The 14,452-nt window shown below is 34.2% G+C and overlaps 1 protein-coding gene across 3 annotated transcripts in view; it reads right to left on the bottom strand.

The window, feature by feature from the left end:
* LOC148945983 (uncharacterized) overlaps nt 1-13,282 on the bottom strand; it is a 79,322-nt gene extending 66,040 nt beyond the window's left edge. The window contains exon 1 of one of the 3 annotated variants that reach the window (XM_089097887.1): nt 13,204-13,282. The gene's annotated coding sequence lies outside the window, so the exon portion shown is untranslated. Of the gene's footprint in view, nt 1-13,183 lie in introns of all 3 variants that reach the window. The other 2 variants (XM_089097889.1, XM_089097888.1) reach the window with 2 other exon arrangements.
* Between the last annotated feature and the right edge of the window lie 1,170 nt (nt 13,283-14,452).

The following is a 14,452-nucleotide window of genomic DNA, read 5'->3' as shown; positions in this document are numbered from 1 at the left end:
CAACAATGTCATAGCAATGGCTAATTGTCTTAAATTGAAAACTTCCAGGACTTGATGATTGGATTTTCAACTAACCAAAATGAAATATGTTAGTGCTACTATTACTACTAAGACTAGTGCTATTACTGTTAATAGTACCACTGGCACTACTAGTACTAATATTACTACTGTGACTACTATTGTAACTAATAAGGGTATGGAGGCAAAATTTTCAGGGAATATAGAGGGGAGAAGGTGAACTGAATCACTTCACACAACAGTTTGGCATTTGAAGTTGAAATTTTCATGGCTAGTTGTGGGGGATGTTGAACTAACCAAAAAACAATATTTGCATTCTAATGCTACTGCTTCTACTCATACTACTACTACTACTAAAGCTAAGACTACTACTATTAATTCTACTGCTACTACTAATATTACTACTGGTACAACTACTACTGCTACTAAAGCTCAGGGCAGTTGTGGCAAATTTTGAGCTAGCCAGAAGGCACTGTATGCAAACTATTAGGCCTACTACTACTAATACAATTACTGTAGCTAGTGACACTAAGGGTATTAAGGTGAAACTTTTAGAGAACATTAAGGGGGAGTTTCAATTAAATGAAAAAACTATATGCATGTAGGTTTTCAAAAGTGCAAATGAGCAATATCATATGTAGTGCAGTGCTATGATAGATAGCAATATTATAGAAAGTAATTTGATTGGAAATAAAAAGTCCTGGTACCCTTTCAAAGAGTGAAAAGTGATTGGAGGGCAAGCAACCTTCTTCCCAAACCCAATAATTTTCCAAACACATTCAATCAATATTTTGAGATGGCCATTTTGTTAAGCATAGTTAAATGGTCCAGTAGCCATGTCTCTAGGGATATTGGGTATGTCATCCTCCCCCCAACAGTTATGCTACTTGACTATTACACTGTAAAACTAAACGTTGCTTTAAAACAAAATCAAAGGGCACTATGTGCATGGTAGTTGCCAATAAGGTATCTCACCAATATACCAAGGACAACCGAGGGTATTAAGTTGAAACTTTCAGGGCTACTACTATTACTACTTCTACTCTTACAATTTAACTAAATCAAAAGAGTATAATTGTATCCAGGTCGTTAAACAGCATAGAAGCAATTTTTTGGGAATTTTACGAAGTTTTATTTTTCAGGTTAACTTCAGGAGATATAAAACTAAATTATACAATAGTATTTGTGGACAGATTTTCAAAAGGGTGTAGGCCTATGTTGTTAAAAAAATTTTTTTTTTAATTTTTTCCCAAAATACACATAGCAAGCCAAACTCTGGATTCTTTATATAAAAAAACGAAAAGATTTAAAATATTAACTTTTTTCAATGAAAAAGGCTAAATTAACTTAATTTTTGTTTCCACAAAATAAGCTTTTCTAAGAAAAGTAAAGAGCTCCATTAAACCAAAAATTAGCAGAAATAAAGTCAAATTATCTTTCAAGCATAAAATTACCACAAATCACCATTAATAAATAAATGAAACACACAAAAAAAAAACAGAAATTAACTTGAGTAGGGCTGACACCCCTCATGCCTTCTGTAGACCAGAACATAATTTGCACTTTACCAAAAGAAAAAAAGAATTTGGATTGACAGATTAATATACATATACTGATATTTATTCCTTAACATCTTAATAGTTTGTTTTCATTAAAGTTAAAAAATTTAAATGTATTTTGTTTTAAGTGAGGTACAAATTATGTTCTGGTTTTCAGAAGGCAAGGGAGTATCAACCCTACTCATGTTAACTTCTGTTCTTTTTTAGTTTGACTTGGTTATTTATTGTAATTTCTGGTCAAACCACTACTTTGACCATTACTACTCCTGGTCAAACCACTTTTATCAAGACTACTGCAACAATTATTGATCAATATTAACTACAAGAATTCATTATTTTCACTTTATTGGTCCTTAAGCTTCAGCATTGTATTCCTTTGGTTAATTTGTTTTTTTGCACTTACAGTAGGCCATCAAACGGATTTCGCATTATTCGAGAGGCTCCCAACCAACGCAAGATTTTTATGGCTCACTCAATTGGAAATTCAAAGGGCTAGTGCCCTTTTTAATAGTCGAAAGTGATTGGACTATTAAGCTAATGTTGAAGTGAATCCTTAAATTAGCCTAGATATTGGTTTTACATTAGTTTTGCAAGCTAATGTTGAAGTGAATCATGAAATTAGGCTAGATATTTGTTTTATATCAATTTTGCGAGCTAATGTTGAAGTAAATCAATAAATTAGGTTAGATATTAGTTTTACATTAGTTTTGCAAGCTAATGTTGAACTAAATAATTAAATTAAGCTAGATACTGGTTTACATTAGTTTTGCTAGCTAATGTTGCATTGAATAAGTAAATTAGGCCAAATATAGATTTTACATTAGTTTTGCAAGCTTATTTTGAAATGAATTAATAAATTATGCTAAGTTTTGTTTTTACATTAGTTTTGCTAGCTAATGTTGAAGTGAATCATTAAGTTAGGGTAGATATTGATTTTACATTAGTTTTACAAGCTAATGTTGAAGTGAATCAATAAATTAGGCTAGATATTAGTTTTACATTAATTTTGCAAGCTAATGTTGAAGTTAATCAATAATTTAAGCCAGACATTAATCTTACATTAGTTGTACAAGCTAATGTTGAAGTGAATAAATAGATTAGGCTAGATATTATTTGGCCTTCCCCAGGCATTTCAGCGTGTCCCAAGGTGGCAATATGGGAGCGCTTTACAGATATGTAGGGTACCACCATAGGAGGCATGGACCAAGGGGGGGACCTTGTCCCTGGGGGTCTATAATAGAAACTGGGGAACCCTTGCCTGTGGTCATAAATACAGGCAGAGGACGAAGAAGGCCCTTCAAATGTACACTCAAAAGGGCCCACTGGTTCGTCCACAAGTCCCTGGAGCTACAAACCTTCTCCCAGCAATGGGTTAAAGTGCATGGTGATCTAGATTACCATGACGAGGTAATCTTCTTTAGAAGGACAACTGCGGCAGGGTATAAGATCCAGATCTAGGGACAAAAGCCTCTGCAAAGAGCTGTCTCGACCCTTTTGGAGTACCTGCAAGACTGGGGACCTTACGGTAAACTCTATCCCCACTTGAGGAGTGGTACCCCTTGAGAACATTGTAGCCTAGTAAACAAAATAGCATTCACACAGGATTCTGATTAATCGATGTTTCTTCTTGGTTTTGTATGTTTCGGTTGGCTTTTTTGGGGTCGAAAACTTCTTCCTAGGAAATTTATTTACTATGGTTTTCCTCCCCGTGGTCGTAAAATATTTGTTGGCATGAATATATAATGAGTCGGAGGTAATAGGCTTGAGATTGGCTGTGCAGGATTTTGACTCTTGTTGATAGAAGAGCATCACCAAGTGCTGAAAACCATGTTGTGACCAAGATGGGCCCAGGATTGCACAAAGCCTCCATTCATGGAGGTCCCAGAGACTTTTTGCTGTCCGGTTCTAAGCCGGCTTAAGCACTTCGGTGTAGACTTGAAAAGGTATGTGATCCCCGTCCTGCACTGGTATCCAGGATCGTTGCTTTTCCTGAGGCAAAAATAATTTCAATCATTTAAAGAACATGAAAATTGAAACTTGGAATGTTTTGACGTTAAAAAATGACTGTCGTATCGACATTTTGACTGACGAATTCAGACGATTCGAACTGGATTTATTTGGAGTTTCAGAAACTCATATCCCGGGGTTAGGAAGCATGAAATTAGATGATACAGAATTTGTTTACTCAGATATGAATGATTGAGTACATAGACAGGGAGTAGGACTCATGATGGATGAGGAAGCTGCTAAGTATTGTTTTGGCTGGGAAGGTATTAATAATAGAATACTAATTGCTCATTTTATGACTAAAAAGTTCAGAGTATCAGTTATAGTAGTAGGCCTATATGGCCCTGTCGAAATGACTGACGGAGATGCTAGTGACTCATATTAGTTTTACTTACAATTACATGAGCCAATAGACAGGATCCCAGGTAGAAATATGATATTTTTACTAGGAGATTTTAACGCCCAGGTCGGTAGAAATAGGAATAGATGGTACCCTAGCCTAGTTAAATTTGGTGTAGGAAAAGAAAACAGTAATGGATACAAACTTTTGCAATTTTGTAGGTATAACATTCTAGTTATAACCAATATGGTGTTTGGTCATAAAATGGCTCATAAGTTAACATGGTATTCACGTGATAGTAAAAGAGCAAACCTCATTGATTGTGTTCTTGGTAATCGAAGACCGGCAGGACCAATAAAAGATGCTTGGTTATATAAAAGTGCCGTTATTGATGTTAAGAGTAAAGATCACCATCTAGTAGTGTCAAGGGTTAATTTAAAGCTGAAATATCGGAAGGGTAACTACCTCCCAGGAAGTTATGATGTTGGTAGACTCCAGGATAAGAATTTGACAGAAACTTTCCAGCAACAGTTGAATGCCAAACTTGAGAGTTTAAAATTTGATAATGTGGAAGATGGTTGGAATAATTTTAGAAAAATAATTTGTGAAGTTGCTGAAGCTGTCTTAGGGAAGAAAGCTAGAACTGCAGCTAAGAATATTAGTGAAATAGCTATATGTTTGATAGAAAGGAGAAAGGACTTGTACAAGAATTACCTTAGTGATAGATAATATAAATACAAAAGGAATGTAAAGAAATCGAAGAAAGCATTAACAATCAATTAAGGAGATATGAAATAGACGCCATAGATAAATATGTCAAAGATCTAGAAGATGCAGCTAGAAGGTATAATATTAAAATATTGTTCTGGCATATTAACAAATTAAGAGTGAGTAGTCAATCCGGACTTGGCCCAGTTAAAGATAAGAATGGGTCCGCAGATTAGCAATAAGGAAAAAACTAAAGAGAGATGGGCTGAACATTTTGAGAATTTGCTTAACCGAGATAGAGTTGAAGGAAGAGATATAAAGGAAAATGAAAAAGTTTAAAATACCTTGGATGTGAAGGAAGATTTGTTTTGTGAGGAGGAATTAGCAACAGTACTAAAAAACAATAAGGCTCCAGGTGCTGATAGGGTGGTAAATGAGTTTCTTAAATATGGTGGCTCTGAGGTTAGAAATAAGTTATTGAAAATTAAGAATATGATTTCTGAAAAAGGGGAAGTACCTAACGATTTTAGGAAAACTTTAATTAAGCCACTTTATAAGAAAGGTGATAAAAGTGAGTGCGGTAATTATCGAGGGATTAGTCTGGTCTCTATAGGTAGCAAATTACTTAGTAATATGATATCTTTTAGACTGAGAGATGCTGTAGACAAAGTTTTAAGAGAAGAACACTGCAGTTTTAGAAAAGGCAGAGGATGTATCGACCTAATTTTCCCTCTTAGGTTAATAATTGAGAAGTGTCAGAGTTTTCAAACACCTTTGTTCCGCAGTTTTATAGATTATAAGCCAGCATCTAATTATGTTGGTAAAAAGGCTTTAGCAAAGGTTTTATCCTTATATGGTATACCGGACAAATACATTAAAGTGATTAGTGCTATGTACAAGAATAACACTGCTGCAGTTAAGGTAGGAAATGAGGTTAGCAACTGGTTTTTATTAAATCAGGAGTTAAGCAGGGTTATATTCTGTCTCCCTATATATGCATCGTTTTGATGGGCTTCGTCTTAAGGAGCACTGGAAAGGTAATGGGAGACCACGGAATCAAATAGGGAGGAAAAACTCCCCTGGACTTGGATTATGCTGATTATTTAAGCATCCTAGATGAAAGTGTGAGCAAAATGAATGAAGTCTTCGAGGTTTTGTGAGTTCAGGATGCTAGAATAGGTTTGAAAATTAATATTAAAAAGACTAAGTCACTAAGGCTAGGAATAAGTGACGATGAAAAGGTGAAGTTGGGTAATTAAAAGATTGATCAGGTGGACAGGTTCACTTAGCTTGGTAGTATTATTAGTAGAGATGGTTGGAGCAGTGAATATGTCAAAAGTAGAATAGCCAAGGCTCAAGGTGTTTTTTCACAGGTAAAAAAAAGTTTGGAAGAATAGGAAGATAAGTCTGTAAACCTAGATTAGAATATTAGAAGCTACAGTGATGACAGTGGTCAAATATGGCTCTGAAGCATGGGCACTCCAAAAAGCAGATGAAGATTTGCTAGATGTTTTTCAGAGAAATTGCTTACGGATTATTCTGGGTTCCTGGCTGACTGACCGTATTTCAAACAATAGGCTATAGAAAAAATGCGGTTCAGTACCGGTTTCTATGGCTATGATGAGAGAAAAGTTTAGATAGCTAGAGCACGTTCTGTAGATGCAGGATAACAGATTGTTCTTTTCGGCCAACCGTCTAGGGCTAAATAGGAAGCAGGTTGTGCTCGTTTGGGTTGGGAGGACGTCATAAAGAAAGATTTGAAGCAAATGAGAACTTCGTGGGTGGGCGTAAAAAGGGAGGCTTTAAATAGATTGGGATGGAGGAGGAGTGAGCGTAGCTGTGTTGGCCTCAGGCGGCTAGGTGCTGCGGTGAGTTGTTGTTAGTTAGTTAGTTTAATACTAGTTCATCAAAATCAAATAAAAAAATCTCTGTCAAAAATAAAGCTAAAAACATAAAAGAAGCATATCTTAGGTTAGATGAGACTTCAAACCAGAAAAGAACATAAATTTCTACAAAATAAAGAAATAAAACCAGAAATAAGCATAAATTATGATGATAAATAAAGTTAGATTTGAAACATCTTCTTAAACCCATAAAAGGAGGGAGGGCTATTTGCAATTTTCTGAAAACAATGTATATTTTGAATAATTTTCTATTTTTATTACAATAAAACAAAGAAAACTCAGTCAGAGGCAATGCTATAGCATTGCCAATAGTAAAGGCCATAAGACTCTAATGTTTTATTATTATTTTTTCCCAGAGGCACTTCTTATGGAAAGGGTGGTTGTAAAAACTTTGGAGGGGCTCATTTAATTGGAAATTGTAAGTTCTAGTACCCTTTTTCATAGGCAGCACAATTGCGCTGCCTAAGTCAAGAATGATGTTGGCACAATGTATTATTTTTCTTTGTTTAGGCCAGGGCACTTCGTATCGAAGGAGTTATTGTAGAAACTTTGAAAAGGGCTCATTTGATTGGAAATTGGAGTGGCTTGTGCCCTTTTTAATAGTCGAAAATGATTGTATTAAAAAAAAATGGTGTTATATATTTAATTTTTTATTTTATTTATGTAAATATAGTGAAAAGTGTTTTAAAGTGTTATAAGAAAGGTGAATATATTTTAAAGTACAGAAATATATACAAATTGTAAGTTTGTATTTTACTACTATATGTTCTAGACCTAATGTACGAGAGAAACTCTTTGCTGCTGTAGGTATCTTGAATGAGAATTTTGAAATTGTTGTATGGTAAATTAATGGACGGAGAATCATATGAATGAAAAAAATTTTTTTAGGAGAAAGGTAGACATAGTTTACAAGGAGAGAAAAAAATATACAACTGAGGAATTTTAGAAGTAGAGAGCTATGGAACATCAATTAACAGGTAAGATAGATAGATATTAATATGAATTGACAATAGATAACTAGGGACAAATTAGATTGCAAATAAGCAAAGAGTCTTAGATAAAAAAAAAAGAAGAAAGAATCAGGATTGATTTTTTTTTTTTTTCAGGAGTACAAAAATTAAACAAAAACCGGTTTGATTCTATCCATTACATGATGTATCACCACTTATTATTGAGAACACAAAAAGAAGAGGAAGCGCAGAAAGGAGGACCAAATACCACTGGTTAAAGAAAGAAAAGAAGAAGAATTTAAAATAGGCATTAGAAAATAATTTTGTATCTTTTCAATACTATAGTCTATTTTTGAAAAAAAAAAAAAAATTAGTCGAAAGTGATTAGAAGGCAACTAACACCCCTTCCAAGCTCACCATTTCCCCAAACACATCCAATCAAAATTTTGAGATAGACATTTTGTTCAGAATTTTTGATTTTCAGATTGAAATTATGTTTTTGAGGAGGACACTCCCCCACAGGCAAGGGTTGTAAGTTATGCCCTGGGGGCATATAAGGTTTTTATAGAAAGTGTTGTCACAGAAAATTTAGTAAAGTACAAATTATGTTCTTGCTTTGGGAAGGCACAGGGGGTTTTTAGCCCTACTCATGTTAATTTCTGTTTGTTTTGAGTTTGGATTGGTTATTTATTGTAATTTCTGTTTGTTTTGGGTTTCATTTATTTATTGATGCTCATTTGTGGTAGTTTCATGCTTGATAAATTATTTGATTTTATTTTTGCTCATTTTTGGTTTAATGGAGTTCTTTACTTTTCTTTGCAAAACCTATTTTGTGGAAAAACTTTTTTTTAATTAATAAAAGTCAAAAGTGATCAGAGGGTAGCTAGACCTCCCCCCCCCCATGCTCTTTTTCCCCAAATGCGTCTGCTAAAACTTTTGAGATATCCTTTTCAATAAAAATAGTTCAAAGATGAGATACTGAGAACTCCAAAGTCAACCCCCCCCAGAGCCCTGGGGCAGGTATTGTAAGTTATGCCCCGAGGCATATATGGTTCTTATGGAAGGGGTACTTGTATAAACTTCAGAGTGTGCTCATCTGATTGGAAATTTAAAGTTCTAGTTCACTTTTTAAGAGTCAAAAGACATTGGAGGGCAACTAGCACCCCTCCCATGGCAATTTCTTCCTAACACATCTGATCAAAATTTTGAGATAGCAATTTTGTTAAAAACAGTTCAAATATCAGACAAAAAACACTGCAGGGCTGAAACAACACCCAGAGCCTGGGGACAGATGTTGCAAGTTATGCCCCAGGGGCCTATAAGGTTTTTATAGAAGGGGTGGCTGTATAAACTTCAGAGGGGACTCATTTGATTGGAAATTGAGAGTTCTAGGTCCTTTCTTGAGAGTCAAAAGTGATCAGAGGGCATCTACCCCCCCCCCCCCCACTTACTCTTTTTTTTCCAAATACATCTGATTGAAATTTTGAGACAGCCATTTTGTTCAAAATAGTTCAACAATCAGATAACAAAACTTCCAGGTCAACATAACCCCTCAGAGCCTGCAGAGAAGGGTTGTCATTAGCTACATAAGAGTCAAAAGTGACTGGATGGCAATTAGCCCCCCTCTCCTCACACCCTTTTTCCTCAAATGCATCCGATATAAATTTTGAGATAATCATAATGTTCAAAATAGGCCAAAGATCATATAACAAAAACTCCAGGGGGTAAATTCTACTTTGGCTACTTTTTAGAAAGAGGTTAGGAAAATGAAACTTTCAGTAATGAATCCAGGCAAAAAAAAAAACATACTCTGGGAAGGAATTACTAAGCTTTTATGTTAACCCTCTTCTGATTTCTAAGTCTTAGAAATTTGCCTACTTAACAGGTCATACCTATTGAAATTTTGACAAAACAATATTTTACCTTAATTTTCACTTATCAGTTCCCTTTTCTCTGGTTTTAGTTTTTGAAAATGGCATTCTTGTTATTAGAGTAGAATTTTAAGTCATATCAATCAATTTAAGAAAACCCTTAAATTTGCTCCAAGCTGCAATTTAAGGTAATTTTTTAAGGTAATGTTTTATTTTCTAAATTTAGGAAATGTATTTGCAGATCTTTGAAACCTCAAAAATTGCAAAAAGCAAAGTTATGAAGCTGAAACAATTTTGTTGTACTTCAATTAAGCAAAAGATCTATTTTGCATGGTTTTACTTTTATAACAAAAAGATTTTTAAAGGTCATGAAAGGTCAGGACCCTCTAGAGGGAGAAGGTATGGAGGTAGATACTTCAAAATACCTACCTTCAAGGGACAAACTTTAGTCTGTAGGCCCATCCCTGAAAGTTTCATTTTACCAATCTAATCCCTTTACAAGATATCAAAAAGTAGCAAAACTAGAATTTTATGGACATCCATCACATGGCTAATATAGGAGTAAAGTTCATTTGTGATGAAAATAGATGTTATATTCAGATTGAGGATGCAATTCTAGGTATATATTTGCAAATTTGAGGGGGTGGGGTATATAGGCCTATTCTGTGAATAGGCCCTATAGGTTCTAAGAAATTCATGAATTTCTTACAGAAACTGGAAAAACAAGGAAAGAAGTGAAGATAAAGGCTCTCCCCCTGCAAAATATGTTAACTAGGATTATTCTGCATATTATGGAGTAAATATCATTTTCTTAACATGTTTCCTTATGTCCAGCTGGACTCCTAGGCTTAAAATACTGGTTGGTTGGTTGGTTAATTCAAAGATTTGTATATATATATATACACTGTCAAATTAGCCATCTGGTGGTATCCCAAATTTTACTCTCCAGGTATAAAAAAAAACAGAACCCAGGGGAAAGTGTTGTAAATTATGTTGTAAAAGTGTTCTTATAAATAAGATTTCCATTGAAGGCGTGGTTGTATGAACTTTGGAAGGGCTCCTTCAGTTGGAAATCAAAATATCTAGTTTCCTTTTTAAGATTCAAAAGAGACTGGAAAGCAACTAGCCCCTCCCCCTACCCTCTGATCAAATTTTTGAGATAGCCAATTTTTAAAATGGGGTAAAAAAAATAGAGGTAAATTTTTGGTTGTTTATATCATTGACTTACACATAAAGTAAACATACCACTCAATGTCTTTTTTTATGCTCTTTCCAAATGTAAAAATCATTTTTGTCAAAAATGAATTTCACCCCTACCCCTAGCCTATATACCAATTCAGGGTATATATTTGCACATTAGGGGAGCGGGATGGTGGTGGGGAAAGCTGAAAGTTACCTCTCATTTATATCAGAAATAAATTTACCCTCCCCCTAATGTGCAAATATATACCCTGAGTTGGCATATATAGGGGTGGGGGTAAAATTCATTTCCAACCAAAATGATTATTATATTTGGAGAGAGCATAAAAAAGGTGGCAAATTTTCACCAAATCATATTATTGACTTGTGAATAAAGTGAATATACCAGTCAATGCCTTTTTTTATGCTCTTTCCAGATGTAATAATTATTTTTGTTGGAAATGAATTTTATCCCCACCCCTATATACCAATTCAGGGTATATATTTGCACATTAGGGGGTGGGATTAAAGTTTAAACTTACCTCCCATTTACATCAGAAATAAAATTTGACCCCCCCACCCTCCCTAAAGTGCACATATATACCCTGAATTGGTATATATAAGGGTGGGAGTAAAATTAATTTCTGACAAAAATGATTATTATATTTTGAAAGAGCATAAAAAAAGGCATTGAGTGGTATATGCACTTTATTTGTAAGTCAATAATATGATTTGGTAAAAATTTACAAAAAAGGCATCAAGTGGTATGTTTACTGTATTTGGAAGTCAATAATATGAACAACAAAATATTTGGTAAAAATTTAGAATTGTGACTTCTGATAAGGAGACATGTTAAGAAAACAATTCTTACTTTAGAATATGCAAAATGATCCTAGTTAACATATTATCCAAGGGGAGAACCTTTATCATCAGATCTTTCCTCTTTTTTTCTTTGTTTTCTAACTTAAAAGAAAAAAAATTCAATTTTCTCTGTGCTAAAATGCAATGCATAAATCTTATGAAATTGCTGCTATAAATTGACAAATAAATTGTTCTTATAGATAACATTCATCCTAGTCATTGTTAATTCTGTTTTTTTTTTAATGATAGATAAAGCAGTGGCAAAAATACAAAATATTGCTATAAATATACATATACATACAGAGTATATACCCCCACCCCCCTCAGGTGCAAAAATATAACAAAAATTGCATTCTGAACCTAAATATAACTAAATGAACTCTACCCCAACCCCTAAATATATCCAAATCAGGGTATATATTTGCACATCAGGGGGAGGGGGGGGGGGGTGTTGGCAAAATTTATTTGTGATGTAAAAGAAGGTTATATTTAGAATCAGAATGCAATTTTGGTTGTATATTTGCACATTAGGGGGGGTGGGGGTATATACTCTGTATGTAGGCCTATATGTATATTTATAGCAATATTTTGTATTTTTGCCACTGCTTTATCTATCATTAAAAAAAATTAATCAACGATGACCAGGATGAACACTATCTATAACAACAACTTATTTGGCAATTTATAGCAACAATTTCAAAAGATGTATGCATTGAGTTTTTGCATGGAGAAAATTGAATTTTTTTTTAAGTTGGAGAAAGAAGGAAAAAAGAGGAAAGACTTGATGATAAAGGTTCTCTCCTTGGATAATATGTTAACTAGGATCATTATACATATTATAAAGTAAGAATTGTTTTCTTAACATGGCTCCTTATCAGAAGTCACAATTCTAAATCTTTACCAAATTAGGTACCAATAATTCCAGGGTCAATGTGACATGCAAGAGCCATGGCAATAAACTTTACCAATAATTTCAAGTGTTGGTAAAATTCTACTTTAGCTACTTTTGTCTATCTTGGAAAGGGGTTAGGTTGGGAAAATGAAACTTTCAGTGTTGGGTCTACAGGTTAAAGTATGTCCCAGGAAGGTATTTTGAAGTACTTACCTCCACTCCTTCTCCCTCTAGAGGGTCCTGACCTTTGATGATCTTTAAAATCTGCTTGTTATAAAAGTGAAACCTTGCAAAATTAATCTTCTGCTTATCTGAAGTACAACAAAATTGTTTTCAGCTTCACAGCTTTGCTCAATCCCAATTTATAAGGTTTTAAAGATATGCAAATACATTTCATAAATTTGGAAAAAAAACCCTTAGTATGGCTTAAAATTCTACTCAAATAACGCAAATTGCATTTTCAGAACTAAAGCCAGAGAAATAGAAACTGGTAACTGAAAATTAAGGTAAAAGTTTGTTTTGACAAAACTTCAATGGGTATGACCTGTCATGTAGGGACATTTCAGAACCCTCTGGAGGAGAAGGAGTGGAGGTAATTACTTCAAAATACCTTCCCAGGACATACTTTAGCATGTAGACCCATCATTGAAAGTTTCATTTTCCTAACCTAGCCTAACCCCTTTCCAAGATAGCCAAAAGTAGCTAAAGAAGAATTTTACCTCAAATATACAGCTTTTCTAAATTCCTATTTTGTAACAGGATGTGGGGGTTTGAGTTTTACATAATTTTGCTTAATTGCATGGACCTACTGGTGTTTACCCCTGAAAGTTTCATTTTCTAAACCTAACCCGTTTTAAAGATAGCGAAAAGTAGATAAAATAGAATTATACCGACATATTAAACTAAAAAATTGCCTTTGTGCAGGTTAAGTGTTTATTTTAACCTTTCATCTAAACTATTAATTAGCCTATCTTGTGAGACGGGTCACGTTCCATCATATTTAAAAACAATATGTAAGATTGTAGATCAGTGTCGCCGCCAGTTTATTAAATTCACTATATTCTCAAAAAACACTTGATCAGCACATAAATCATTAGATTATTGACTAGAAATCACTAGAATTATAATACTCTTTATAAGTGTAAATAACAATTGTTTTGTTTCTTTACCATGTTCCATTCTATACTATACAGGCGAACATGCAGTAAGGGGGTAGAATTACCCTTCTAGATATGGAAAAATAACTTTAGATTGATGTTTTGTTGTTTCTCAAGCGAAATATACCCTTGGAACTTTGAAAAATATCCTTTCGCATCTTTATGCAGAAAATAGAACAAGATTCTCGCTTCCTCCATGTATTTTCCCAAATTGGTACCCTTGGCTTATAACCCAAACACTGAAAATTTGTTATCGGTAATGTAATAGAAATATTTACATTTTCTTTTATTATTTTTTTTCTTGTCGATTCAAAACCCTAGTTTTTTTTTCTCCAGAAACATAGAAACTATTTTATTTTTACTCTAGTTGAGCTAGTGTAATTACTGGGACACCAGTGACAATTTTGACAATGACCTTTTTATATTTTTATGTAAAAAGTTTGTCCCACCCTTAAATTTTGATATTACTTCTTTAATGAAAAAGATTCAGAGAAAACCTTTTTCGCCCAATATGTTTTTGTTTATTGGTAACGATTGTTTGTTCTATTACTAAAGCTGTAAGAGAGCCTTGGCTCCTCACCTGGATCTGCGTCACTGTCAAACAACATAGTTTTCAATTAAATATTCATTTATTTAAAAATATCACAGGCTACAAACTACAATCAGATACAATAAAGGCAGGTTCTCACAAAGTTTAAATTGTTGTCACATTTTGGTCTTGTACATCCTGTTTCCACCTTTTTGTAGAATCCACAAGAGCACGAGGAATTTCCTATTTTGAAGAATCTTAGACATATCAGTTTCCATGCATTAGTGAAGAAAGTGTTTCTTCTTCCAATCTGTTTCTGAAAGGTGATTTAATTAGCTTCAGCAAGCAGCGGCGGATCCAGAGGGGGGGGGGGCGAGGGGTTGTGCACCCCCCTAGCGTGGTCTAAAGTAGTCGCTCGCCAGCATTCATTCGGTGCGGAGCTTTGTGTGTGTAAGAGGTGATTGCTGAATCATTTCA

Source organism: Artemia sp. Qi Xiang Cuo, chromosome 12 (genome assembly GCF_049724085.1).
Source record: "Artemia sp. Qi Xiang Cuo chromosome 12, ASM4972408v1, whole genome shotgun sequence".
Classification (NCBI taxonomy): Eukaryota; Metazoa; Arthropoda; class Branchiopoda; order Anostraca; family Artemiidae; genus Artemia; species Artemia sp. Qi Xiang Cuo.
Note: the sequence above shows the minus strand (reverse complement) of the source record. Positions and strands in the feature narration are given on the sequence as shown.